Source organism: Cervus canadensis, chromosome X (genome assembly GCF_019320065.1).
Source record: "Cervus canadensis isolate Bull #8, Minnesota chromosome X, ASM1932006v1, whole genome shotgun sequence".
Classification (NCBI taxonomy): Eukaryota; Metazoa; Chordata; class Mammalia; order Artiodactyla; family Cervidae; genus Cervus; species Cervus canadensis.
Window position 1 is genome coordinate 70,670,591 of NC_057419.1, and position 12,821 is coordinate 70,683,411.

The 12,821-nt window shown below is 34.5% G+C and overlaps 1 protein-coding gene and 1 non-coding gene across 2 annotated transcripts in view; both read right to left on the reverse strand.

The window, feature by feature from the left end:
• Nucleotides 1-12,821, reverse strand: part of IL1RAPL1 (interleukin 1 receptor accessory protein like 1) — a 1,385,702-nt gene that overhangs the window by 164,655 nt on the left and 1,208,226 nt on the right. The window lies entirely within an intron of this gene.
• On the reverse strand, nucleotides 6,570-6,676 carry LOC122436108. Its single transcript, XR_006267879.1, has one exon. It is a non-coding gene; the product is annotated as a U6 spliceosomal RNA (small nuclear RNA).

Sequence of the window (12,821 nt, forward strand, 5' to 3'; positions counted from 1 at the left end):
TTGTCTGTATAAAGCAATAACAATGCACATTTCATGATTAAAATAAGTCTAAGATACTGAGCAGCAATAAGAAAAGTTGAGAAAAGCAGCAGAAATAAAGTCTTCCAAAGTTTTTACTTTTTTTCTGATGGAGTAAACTTCCCTAAATTAAGTGTATATGAAAATTTTTAGGATATAATGGAAAGAACAGAGATAAAGTATAAAACTTCTAAACTCAGTATGAAAGAAGGCAAGAAGTCAGGCAAAATGATACATAAAAAATGTCGGGTAAATAGAAAGCACAAAATATGGTAGAGATGATTCCAAATACCAATTAAAAATGTTTGCTGGAGGCTTATCATATATGGCCTTTACTATGTTGAGGTAGGTTCCTTCTGTGCCCATTTTTTTTGAAGAGTTTTAATCATAAATGTGTGCTGAATTTTGTCAAAGGCTTTTTCTGCACCTATTGAGATTATCATACAGTTTTTATCTTTCAGTTTGTTAATATGGTGTATCACATTGATTTGCATATACTGAAGAATCCTTGCATTCCTGGAATAAACCCAACTTGATCATGGTGTGTGAGCTTTTTGATGTGTTGCTGAATTCTGTTTGCTAAAATTTTGTTGAGGATTTTTGCATCTATGTTCACCAATGATATTGGCCTGTAGTTTTCTTTTATTATGTTGCCTTTGTTTGGTTTTGGTAACAGGGTGATGGTGGCCTCGTAGAATGAGTTTGGAAGTCTTCCTTTGCAATTTTTTGAAAGAGTTTAGAAGGAGAAGGCATTAGCTCTTTTCTAAATGTTTGATAGAATTCTCCTGTGAAGCCATCTGGTCCTGGACTTTTGTTTTCTTGGGAGATTTTTTATCACAGCTTCAGTTTCAGTGCTTCTAATTGGGTTATTCATAATTTCTGTTTCTTCCTGGTTCAGTCTTGGAAGATTGAACTTTTCTAAGAATCTGTTCATTTTTTCCAGTAAATACCAATTAAAAATGAACTAAAAATTATAGTTAACAAAGATTTTCAGACAGGAACAGAAAGATCAAATCCAACTAAGTGTCTTCATAAGTGGCACATCTAAATTAAAAGTGCACAAAATGGTATATAAAATATTCATATATAGCAAATACAAACAAAATGAAGCTGGCCTGCCAATATTAATAATACATGAAATAGACTTTAACGAAAAGGTGTTATTAGATATAAAGAAGGCCACCATATAATAGTAAGAATTTCACCTTATCAGAAAGACGTATCTAGAATACATACTGAGACTATAAAACTATGCATCTCAAAATAAACTGTCAAAATACATAATGTTTTAAAGCTTGACAGATTGTGAAGACAAATACACAAAGAGGCCAGTGAGTAAATGTTTTCAAAATTCTTCCTACCAACTGATAGATACAGCAGGCAAAAACAAAAAGAAAAATTAGCACAATATATAACGTTTGAGATATGCAACCAACTAGCTTGAGCTAATCTATCCAAAAATTTCAGAACACAAAAGCTTTTCAAACACACATGGAACATTACTGACAATAATATGATGAGCCTTATTGCAACTCTATAAATTTTAAAAGATTAGTAATCATTAAATAAATTTACCCTAATACAATGTTGCTTTTATCTCCTATGTTAAAATTGTATGTGAAATCATATTAAAAAAAAATCCTAATCCAAAAAAAAAGGGACAGCTCACTTATTGGAAAAAAGTAAATTACTATACAACATACTATTAAGGCATCTTAAATTTTCATTGAATGATCATGGCATAATTACTCTATTGTTTGTGATTTGGGTAATTTAAATTTTTGCTACTATAAATACCACTGTGACAAAGCTCCTATTACATAAGTCTTTGTAAGAATCTAATTAATTTCTTAAGGGTATATTCCCAGTATTTTAATTGTTAGATCATGTTTGTGAATTTTTAGACCTAAAATTCCCTGTAGGTGTTGCACAAAAGTTTTACTAATCTTACTCTTAGCAGCAGGATACAAAGGTATCTATCTTACAAAACTTTTGATAATACTATCAGGAAAAATTATAATCTTATTTTGATTGGCATATCTTTGATTACCAAATTATTCATGATGTTGAAAACAGTCCATAAATTTCTTGACCATTTCATTTATTCTTATCATTTTTTAACCTGTTCAATTATGTGCTTTGCTGCTTTTCTTTTCTTTTTTTTTAAATTTATTTTAATTGGAGGCTATTTACAATATTCTGGTGTTTTTTGCCATACAGTCACATGAATCCACCATGGGTGTACATGTGTTTCCCATCCTGACCCTCCCTCCCACCTCCCTCCCCATCCCATCCCTCAGGGTCATTCCAGTGCACCAGCCCTAAGCACCCTATCTCATGCATTGAACCTGGACTGGTGATCTGTTTCACACATGATAATATACATGTTTCAATGCTATTCTCTCAAATTATTCCACCCTTGCCTTTTCCCACAGAGTCCAAAAGTCTCTTCTTTACATATGTGTCTCTTTTGCTGTCTCACATATATGGTCATCATTACCATCTTTCTAAATTCCATATATATGCATTAATATACTGTATTGGTGTTTTTCTTTCTGACTTACTTGGTTCTGTATAATAGGCTCTACTTTCAACCACCTCATTAGAATTGATTCAAATGCCTTCTTTTTAATAGCTGAGTAATATTCCATGGTGTATATGTACCACTGCTTTCTTATCCATTCATCTGCTGATGGACATCTAGGTTGCTTCCATGTCATGGCTATTGTAAACAGTGCTGCAATGAATATTGGGGTACACGTGTCTCTTTCCATTCTGCTTGCCTCAGTGTGTATGCCCAGCAGTGGGAATTGCTGGGTTGTATGGCAGTTCTATTTCCAGTTTTTTTTAAGGAATCTCCACACTGTTCTCCATAGCAGCTGTATTAGTTGGCCTACCAACAGTGGGCCCACCAACAGTATAAGAGGGTTCCTTTTTCTCTGCACCCTCTCCAGCATTTATTGTTTGCAGATTTTTTGATAGCAGCCATTCTGACCAGTGTGAGATGGTACCTCATTGTGGTTTTGATTTGCATTTCTCTGATAATGAGTGATGTTGAGCATCTTTTCATGTGTTTGTTAGCCATCTGTATGTCTTCTTTGGAGGAATGTCTGTTTAGTTCTTTGGCCCATTTTTTGATTGGGTCATTTATTTTTCTGGAATTGAGCTGCAGGAGTTGCTTGCATATTTTTGAGATTAATTAATTGTCAGTTGCTTCATTTGCTATTACTTTCTCCCATTCTGAAGGCTGTCTTTTCACTTTGCTTATAGTTTCCTTCATTGTGCAAATGCTTTTAAGTTTAATTAGGTCCCATTTGTTTATTTTTGCTTTTATTTCCATTACTCTGGGAGGTGGGTCATAGAGGATCCTGCTGTGATTTATGTCAGAGAGTGTTTTGCCTCTAGGAGTTGTATAGTTTCCTCCAGGAGTTTTATAGTTTCTGGGCTTACATTTAGATCTTTAATCCATTTTGAGTTTATTTTTGTGTATGGTGTTAGAAAGTGTTCTAGTTTCATTCTTTTACAAGTGACTGATCAGTTTTCCCAGCACCACTTGTTAAAGAGATTGTCTTTTCTCCATTGTATATTCTTGCCTCCTTTGTCAAAGATAAGGTGTCCATAGCTGCGTGGATTTATCTCTGGGCTTTATATTTTGTTCCATTGATCTATGTTTCTGTCTTTGTGTCAGTACCATGCTGTCTTGATGACTGTTGCCTTGTAGTATAGCCTGAAGTCAGGCAGGTTGATTCCTCCAGTTCCGTTCTTCTTTCTCAAGATTGCTTTGGCTATTCGAGGTTTTTTGTACATCCTTACAAATTGTAAAATTATTTTTTCTAGTTCTCTGAAAAGTACCTTTGGTCGCTTGATAGGGATTGCACTGAATCTATAGATTGCTTTGGGTAGTATAGTCATTTTGACAATATTGATTCTTCCAATCCATGAACATGGTATATTTCTCCATCTATTTGTGTCCTTTTTCATTTCTTTCATCAGTGTTTTATAATTTTCTATACATAGATCTTTTTTTTTCTTTAGGTAGATTTATTCCTAAGTATTCTATTCTTATCGTTGTAATGGTGAATGGAATTGTTTCCTTAATTTCTCTTTCTGTTTTCTCATTGTTAGTGTATAGGAATGCAAGGGATTTCTGTGTGTTAATTTTATATCCTGTAACTTTACTATATTCATTGATTAGCTCTAGTAATTTTCTGGTAGAGTCTTTAGGGTTTTCTATGTAGAGGATCATGTCATCTGCAAACAGTGAGAGTTTTACTTCTTCTTTTCCAATCTGGAATCCTTTTATTTCTTTTTCTGCTCTGATTGCTGTGGCTAAAACTTCCAAAACTATGTTGAATAGTAGTCATGAGAGTGGGCACTCTTGTCTTGTTCTCGACTTTAGGGGAAATGCTTTTAATTTTTTACCATTGAGGATAATGTTTGCTGTGGGTTTATCATATATGGCTTTTATTATGTTGAGGTATGTTCATTCTATGCCTGCTTTCTGGATGGTTTTTATCATAAATGGATGTTGAATTTTGTCAAAGGCTTTCTCTGCATCTATTGAGATAATCATATGGCTTTTATTTTTCAATTTGTTAATGTGTTGTATTACATTGATTGATTTGTGGATATTAAAGAATCCTTGCATCCCTGGGATAAAGCCCACTTGGTCATGATGTATGATCTTTTAAATATGTTGTTGGATTTTGTTTGCTAGAATTTTGTTAAGGATTTTTGTATCTATGTTCATCAGTGATATTGGCCTGTAGTTTACTATTTTTGTGGCATCTTTGTCTGGTATTGGTATTAGGGTGATTTGCTCATAGAATGAGTTTGGAAGTTTACTTTCCTCTGCAAATTTCTGGAAGAGTTTGAGAAGGATAGATGTTAGCTCTTCTCTAAATTTTTGGTAGAATTCAGCTGTGAAGTCATCTGGTCCTTGGCTTTTGTTTGTTGGAAGATTTCTGATTACAGTTTTGATTTCTGTGCTTGTGATAGGTCTGTTAAGATTTTCTATTTCTTCCTGGTTCAGTTTTGGAAAGTTACACTTTTCTAAGAATTTGTTCGTTTCTTCCAAATTGTCCATTTTATTGGTATATAGTTGCTGATAGTAGTCTCTTATGATCCTTTGTATTTCTGTGTTGTCTGTTGTGATTTTTCCATTTTCATTTCTAATTTTGTTGATTTGATTCTTCTCCCTTTTTTTCTTGTTGAGTTTGGCTAATGGTTTGTCTATTTTATTTATCTTCTCAAACAACCAGTTTTTAGCTTTGTTGATTTTGGCTATGGTCACCTTTGTTTCTTTTGCATATATTTCTGCCCTAATTTTTGATTTCTTTCCTTCCACTAACTCTGTGGTGCTTCATTTCTTCTCTTTCTAGTTGCTTTAGGTGTAGAATTAGGTTATTTATTTGATTTCTCTCCTGTTTTTTGAGGTAGGCTTGTATTGCTATGAACCTTCCCCCTTAGCACTGCTTTTACTGAATCCCATAGGTTTTGGGTTATTTTGTTTTCATTTTCATTCATTTCTATGAATATTTTGATTTCTTTTTTGATTTCTTCTGTGATTTGTTGGTTATTCAGAAGCGTGTTATTTAGCCTCCATGTGTTTGTATTTTTAATAGTTTTTTTCCTGTAGTTGACATCTAATCTTACTGCATTGTGATCAGAAAAGATGCTTGAGATGATTTCAATTTTCTTGAATTTACCAAGGCTGGATTTATGGCCCAGGATGTGATCTATCCTGTAGAAGGTTCCATGTGCACTTGAGAAAAAGGTGAATTCATTGTTTTAGGGTGAAATGTCCTATAGATATCAATTAAGTCTAACTGGACCACTGTATCATTTAAAGTTTGTGTTTCCTTGCTAATTTTCCTTTTAGTTGATCTATCCATAGGTGTGAGTGGGGTATTAAAGTCTCCCACTGTTATTGTGTTGCTGTTAACTTCCCCTATCATACTTGTTAGCATTTGCCTTACATATTGTGGTGTTATGTTGGATGCATATATATTTATAATTGTTATATCTTCTTCTTGGATTGATCCTTTGATCATTATGTAGTGTCCTTCTTTGTCTCTTTTCACAGCCTCTATTTTAAAGTCTATGTTATCTGATATGAGTATTGCGACTCTTGCTTTCTTTTGGTCTCCATTTGCATGAAATATCTTTTTCTAACCCTTCACTTGCAGTCTGTATGTGTCCCTTGTTTTGAGGTGGGTCTCTTGTAGACAGCATATATAGGGGTCTTGTTTTTGCATCCATTCAGCCAGTCTTTGTCTTTTGGTTGGGGCATTCAACCCATTCACATTTAAGGTAATTACTGATAAGTATGATCCCATTGTCATTTAGTTTGTTGTTTTGGGTTCGAGTTTATAAACCTTTTCTGTGTTTCTTATCTAGAGAAGATCCTTTAGCATTTGTTGAAGAGCTGGTTTGGTGGTGCTGAATTCTGTCAGCTTTTGCTTGTCTGTAAAGCTTTTGATTTCTCCTTCATATTTGAATGAGATCCTTGCTGGGTACAGTAATCTGGGTTTTAGGTTTTTCTCTTTCATAAAAATATGGAAGGCTTCAAAAATTTGTGTGTCATCCTTGCACAGGGGCCATGCTAATCTCCTCTGTATTGTTCCAATGTTAGTATATGTGCTACTGAAGCGAGCATAGCTTTGCTGCTTTTCAAAAGTGGATTTACAGAACAATTTTTGTATTAGAAATTCAATCCCTTCATGCCTGTTGAATATACTTAACCTAGCTAGTCATTAAGTTTTTTATCTTTTGATTTTGTTCTTTTTAATGTAGTCAAAATCTTTTCTCTTGTGAGTACCATCTCTCTTCTTTTTTAATAAAAAAAATCATGGAAAATTGTTATCTATCTTGAGACTCATTAACCAGTAACTTTTCCACATGTCTTATGGTTTCATTTTTCATATAAGCTCCTTAAATTATTATATAAAAATACACACATATATGTATGTCTATATGTGTGTCTGTGTATATATTAATACTTATATTTTTATTTATTTAATTCAGGGTCATTTTTCCTATCCATTGACTTGTCTACTCATATTAAGATGAGTTAAGTTAGACCCATATTTTCCCCCCATCTTTATTGCAACATAATTGATAAATAAGACTTGTATTTTATGTGTACAACATTATTCTTTAAGGTTTTTTTTTTTATTGTGGACCATTTTTAAAGTCTTTATTGTATTTGTTACAATATTGTTTCTGTTTTATGTTTTAGTTTTTTGACCATGAGGCATGTGGGATCTTAGCTCCCAGACCAGGGATTGAACCTGCCTCGCCTGCATTGGAAGGCAGAGTCTTAACCATTGGACCTCCAGGAAAGTTCCCATGATGTTTTGATAAACATATATACTGTGAAATGATTACCACAATCAAGCTAATTAACATATATCACCTTGCATACTGCTACTGCTACTTCTAAGTCACTTCAGTCATGTCCGACTCTGTGCGACCCCATAGACAGCAGCCCACCAGGCTCCACCGTCCCTGGGACTCTCCAGGCAAGAACACTGGAGTGGGTTTCCACTTCCTTCTCCAATGCATGAAAGTGAAAAGTGAAAGTGAAGTTGCTCAGTCACGTCCGACTCTTAGCGACCCCATGGACTGCAGCCTACCAGGCTCCTCCATCCATGGGATTTTCCAGGCAAGAATACTGGAGTGGGGTGCCATTGCCTTCTCCGTCACCTTGCATAGTTACCTGTTTTTTGAGCTAACACTTAAGATACACTATCTTAGCAAATTCCAAGTACACAATAGAATATTATTAACTACAGTCATCATGATGTATATAATACTTCTCCAGGATTTATTCATACTGTTCATGGGGTTCTCAAGGCAAGAATGCTGAAGTGGCTTGCCATTCCCTTCTCCAGTGGACCACATTTTGTCAGACAAGAAGAAGGAGAAGGGGACGACAGAGGATGAGATGGTTGGATGGCATCACCGACTCAATGGACATGAGTTTGAGTAAGCTCCAGGAGATAGCGAAGGACAGGGAAGCCTGGCGTGCTTCAGTCCATGGGGTCGCAAAGTGTCAGACATGACCGAACGACCTGAACAACAGGATTTATTCATCCTGTATAACTGAAAGTTTGTAGTCTTTGACCAATACCTCCTCATTTCCCCCACTCCCCAGCTCTGGCAACCACCATTCTACTATTTGCTTCTGTGAATCTGACTTTTTTAGATTCCACATAATGAGATCATGCAGTAAGCTCATACAGTATTTGTCTTTCTTTGGATTATTTCACTTAGCATAATGTTCTCCAGGTTCATCCATTTGTTGCAATTAGCAAGATTTCTTTATTACACCTGAATAATCATCCAGTGTGTATATGTATAATTTTCTTTATCCACTCATCTCACTGATGGACACTTAGGTTGTTGTCATATCTTGGTTATTATGACTAATGCTGCAATGAACATGGGAGTGCAAATATCTCTTCAGTGTATGATTAATCATCTCAAGTATTGCCTAATTTCACTTCTCTTTTTTACTCCCTTGGTTTTTCAGGAGTGTGTTGTTTACTTTTCACATAATTGTGAACTTCCTATCTTTTCTCCTGTTATTAACTTCTAGTTTCATACCACTGTGGTCAGAAAAGATAACTTTTTGTTAGTTATTGTTCAAGTTTTCCTACCCAGCACTGTTTTCTGTAGCTGTTATTATTCATGAGTTTCTGCTCTAGTGAGCCATGACTCTTTTGTATTTCCTTGTGTGTGTCTTTATTCTTTCTTCATCTCTCTGGTGGACCCATGAAGAGCTGTTGGTTTATCAGTTTGTTCAGCGTTTTAGTTGCTGTGAGGATGGAGGGGCATCCTCCAAGTTCCTTACGTATGGAATCAGAAACTGGAAGTCTGTCTTAGATTGTTGACAATATAATGTGTCTCAGTGTCTCACTGAAGTTGTCTTGAGTTCAGCCTACTAGAGATTCTCTGAACATCATGGAACTGAATGTTCATTTCCTTCTCCAGATTTTGGAAAATGTTCCCCATTATTTCTTTAAATAAGCTTTCTGACCCTTTCTCATTCTCTGTTCCTTTTTTTGCTCCCTTAATGCATATACTGGTTATCCTGATGGTGGTCGATAAGTCATGTAAGTTTTTTCATTGTTTTTCACTCTTTTTAACCAACTGGATAATTTCAAATGACTTGTCTTAGGGTCACTGAGTTTTCTTCTGCGTGTTCAAGTCTGCTTCAGGGAACAGTCATGTCTTGGGACCTATTACCAGGGGTGCCCATAGGCATGACTTTTGCCTAGCCCATTGGGTGGGTCCCTGGAGGGGCAAGAATGTCTCTGATTATGGAAGAGCAGCACTGAAGTTAGGTCATAAGACTGCTTCAGGAACTGCGGCAGTGTTCCTAGACTACATCACTCCCATTATCGTGTCTTTGTAATTATTTGTTGCAAATATACTGACCACTTTTTGATTCTATGGTTTCTTCATCTAAATCAGATGTATTTATGAGGTTATATATCTATTTTCTGCCCCCTACAACTCATTCATTCTCTTATCTATTTTTATTTTACTTTGTATTCTGGAGACATTGCTTCATTGATACAATTTGTTCAGCTTTCTCTGTCATTTCATATTATAATACCTTTAAATGCAGCTTTTAGATTCCTCATTGCATTTGATTTTCCTCTCATTCCTTTCTTGTTTTAACAGGTTCTTTTGCATCTCTGCCCTTCATCATTAAATTTTCTCCCTAGTGTTCCCAGTTTTTTAATTAATAGTGATCATGTATTCTTACTTCTTTTTGAGGACACCTAGATATCTTCTAAACTTTTCACCTCTTTTAGTGGGAACATATTGTCAGAAAAATGTTGCTACTTTGAACCTTCAGGAAAATCTTACCTTTCTCTTATAATATAGAACAATTTTAATAGATACTATTTAGAAAAGTTAGGTATAGACCCTTTATCCAATGAGAAACGATTTACTCAGGCCTGGCATATGCACAAAGTAAGTGGAGTATTTTTAGTACTAATGCTGGACAGTTCCCTAAATGGAAACATTTACACAAGCACATCACATTGCACACCAGCACATGTTTATGTGTAGCTATTTTAATGGGACATTTGGGGAAGCTATATCAGTCCCAACTCATCTGCTACAATGTGACCCTGGGAATTCTTCACTGATAAATGTTTACTGCTGTTCCCTTTGTCAAGGTGAAATGGTGACTGACATATTACACAAATGGAAGTGCATATTTCACCATGTACCATTGCAATGAATGCTGAATAACTTTAATATGATCTCAAATCCTTCACTAAGTAATATTTTGTCATTGGGAGATGACATTATATAAAAAGTAGAAATACTGAAAACTCATCTACGAATAAAAGATTTGTGATTTAACTAATATTCAGTTTTCTGCAATCATTAAGGAAAATAACTAATTGTCAGAGTCTTTATTACTAAATTATTGTTTCCCTGGTGGCTCAAAGGGTAAAGCGTCTGCCTGCAATGTGGGAGACTCTGGTTCAATCCCTGGGTCGGGAAGATCCCCTGGACGAGGAAATGGCAACCCACTCCAGTACTCTTGCCTGGAAAATCCCATGGACAGAGAAGCCTGGTAGGCTACAGTCCATGGGGTCACAAAGGGTCAGACATGACTGAACGACTTCACTTCACTTTATTACTAAATTGGTGGGACCTACAAAAGTTTTTAGTTTATTTTTTACATCACAATTAATGTTCAGATATTCAGTGTTAGAAAATCATTCAAGTAGCCATAATATACAGTTGACCTGTGAACAAGGCAGGGGTTAGGGGTGCTGACCCTTCACAGAGTCAATAATTAGTATATAACTTTACAGTGAATCCTACATGTCCCTGGTTCTGCATCCACAGATTCAACCAACCACAGATCATGTAGCACTGTCGTACATATTTATTGAAAAAAAATCTGTGTATAAGTGGATCTGTGCAGTTCAAATCTGTGTTGTTTAAGGGTCAACTGTACATCTATTTTTTTTTTTAAAGGAGGGAAACACAATTCATACTGAAGTTTGGTCAGGCTCTTTGGTGAGGCTACCATTGACGAAGCCAGCTCAAATTGAGCTTGAGCCTCCTCTTCTCTGAATTCCTTGTATATTTAGTTATGAAATATTAATACATAAGTTGGGCTACTGATAAATAAGATCTTATTCTGCATTTACATGCCTGTAACTCTTCTTGGCCTACATACCCCCCAAAAAGAAGGAAAATTAAAAACCTCGAGAATATGGGCCATGCCTCTAATATTTACATTTAATGTGCTTCCTCATTGAGTCAAAGATGGATTTCACAAATATTTGATTATTGGCTTCTACTTTTGCATTAAAATGTGCAATTATACAAATAAAAGTAGTACAGGGGAAAATGTTATGTAAGTTGTGATAGAAAAACAGTGGAATTAAGGGTCTGGTTTTACTACTTTCTTATATGGTATGAAGTGATAAAATCTGCTTCAAAATGAAAGACTCCCATAAATCAATTCATTTATGGTATGCATTTGTATTAAAACTAAAATAAAGCACATTAAAGTTGGAATTAAAATACTTTGATTGAAGGCCCAGATTTCCCATTCAATAAAAGTGACTCTCCAAAATATCACATTCTTTATTTATCCTCTTGTCTTTATTCACCAGACCTTGACATTTAGAATATTACTTGTGGCCGACTTGATTGAAAACACAAACACAGATGTGAACACTTATATCATGCATTGGTACTTTCTGGTCAGTCAGATAATAAAGAATGCACTTATACTATTTTTAATATTATCACCAAAATAAAATATGATATACCTAATATATAAATATATACTATTTTTCTGCAGGTATTTCATAACTCCCTGAGAATATACCCATGTACTCAGTTTAATACATGGTGCTGTAGAGCAATTCTATTTAAAATGTGGCCACAGACCAGAGTTAGTCTACAAATTGTTTTTATTGTTCTTCCATAAAAGAAGTATATAAAGTGAAGGTAAGCATTTAATAACTTTTATAGCACTCTGATAACATCTTCTGAATGAAACAATAAAAATCCTTGGCTATGTTTGTATGGCTTTGTTTTTTTAAAAAAATTACCATTTCTAGTTATTGATTTTTATGATTTTTTTTTTACTGAAGTATTGATCCTTAAGAAACTGGAAATGAAAGCAAAACAAAACAGAAAAACCTGGTACTTGACCTCAGGTAGTTTCAGAATCATTGGTGTGTTTTATTGCGGTTAATGTTATTATAATTCTAAAAGCTAAATTAATTTTTTCTTTCTCACATAGACCAATCTAGGACATTACCAAGCTTGCTTTTTAAAGTCTCAGTTCCTCTATCACAATTCTTCTCTGATGAGTCTACTAAAAGCTAGTTATTAAACATTTCTATGCCTTCTTTCAGTGATTCTTACACTGAGCAAGTTATTCAAATAAACAGGATAGTAATTTGTCCATGGCTTCCATTAAATCAAACACAGACAAACATATCTGTACACACAGAAACATGCACATTCTTGGGATATTCATTCATAAAATTTCCAAGAACTATTCATGATCATGTAACTGTTTAATATTAAGATGTATTGGAAGTCGTTAAATTCCTTTTTAGATAGCAGAATTATATTTCTCTTAACTATGAATAATGAATATTTTTAAAAACATTTCCTTAATTCATTGTAATTCCAAACATAAAATGTTATGACATAAAACCTTTTAAAAGACATAAAAATGAACATTTATCTTAAAACGACAACTAAGGAATCCTTTTATCTCTCTTCAAAACCATCAA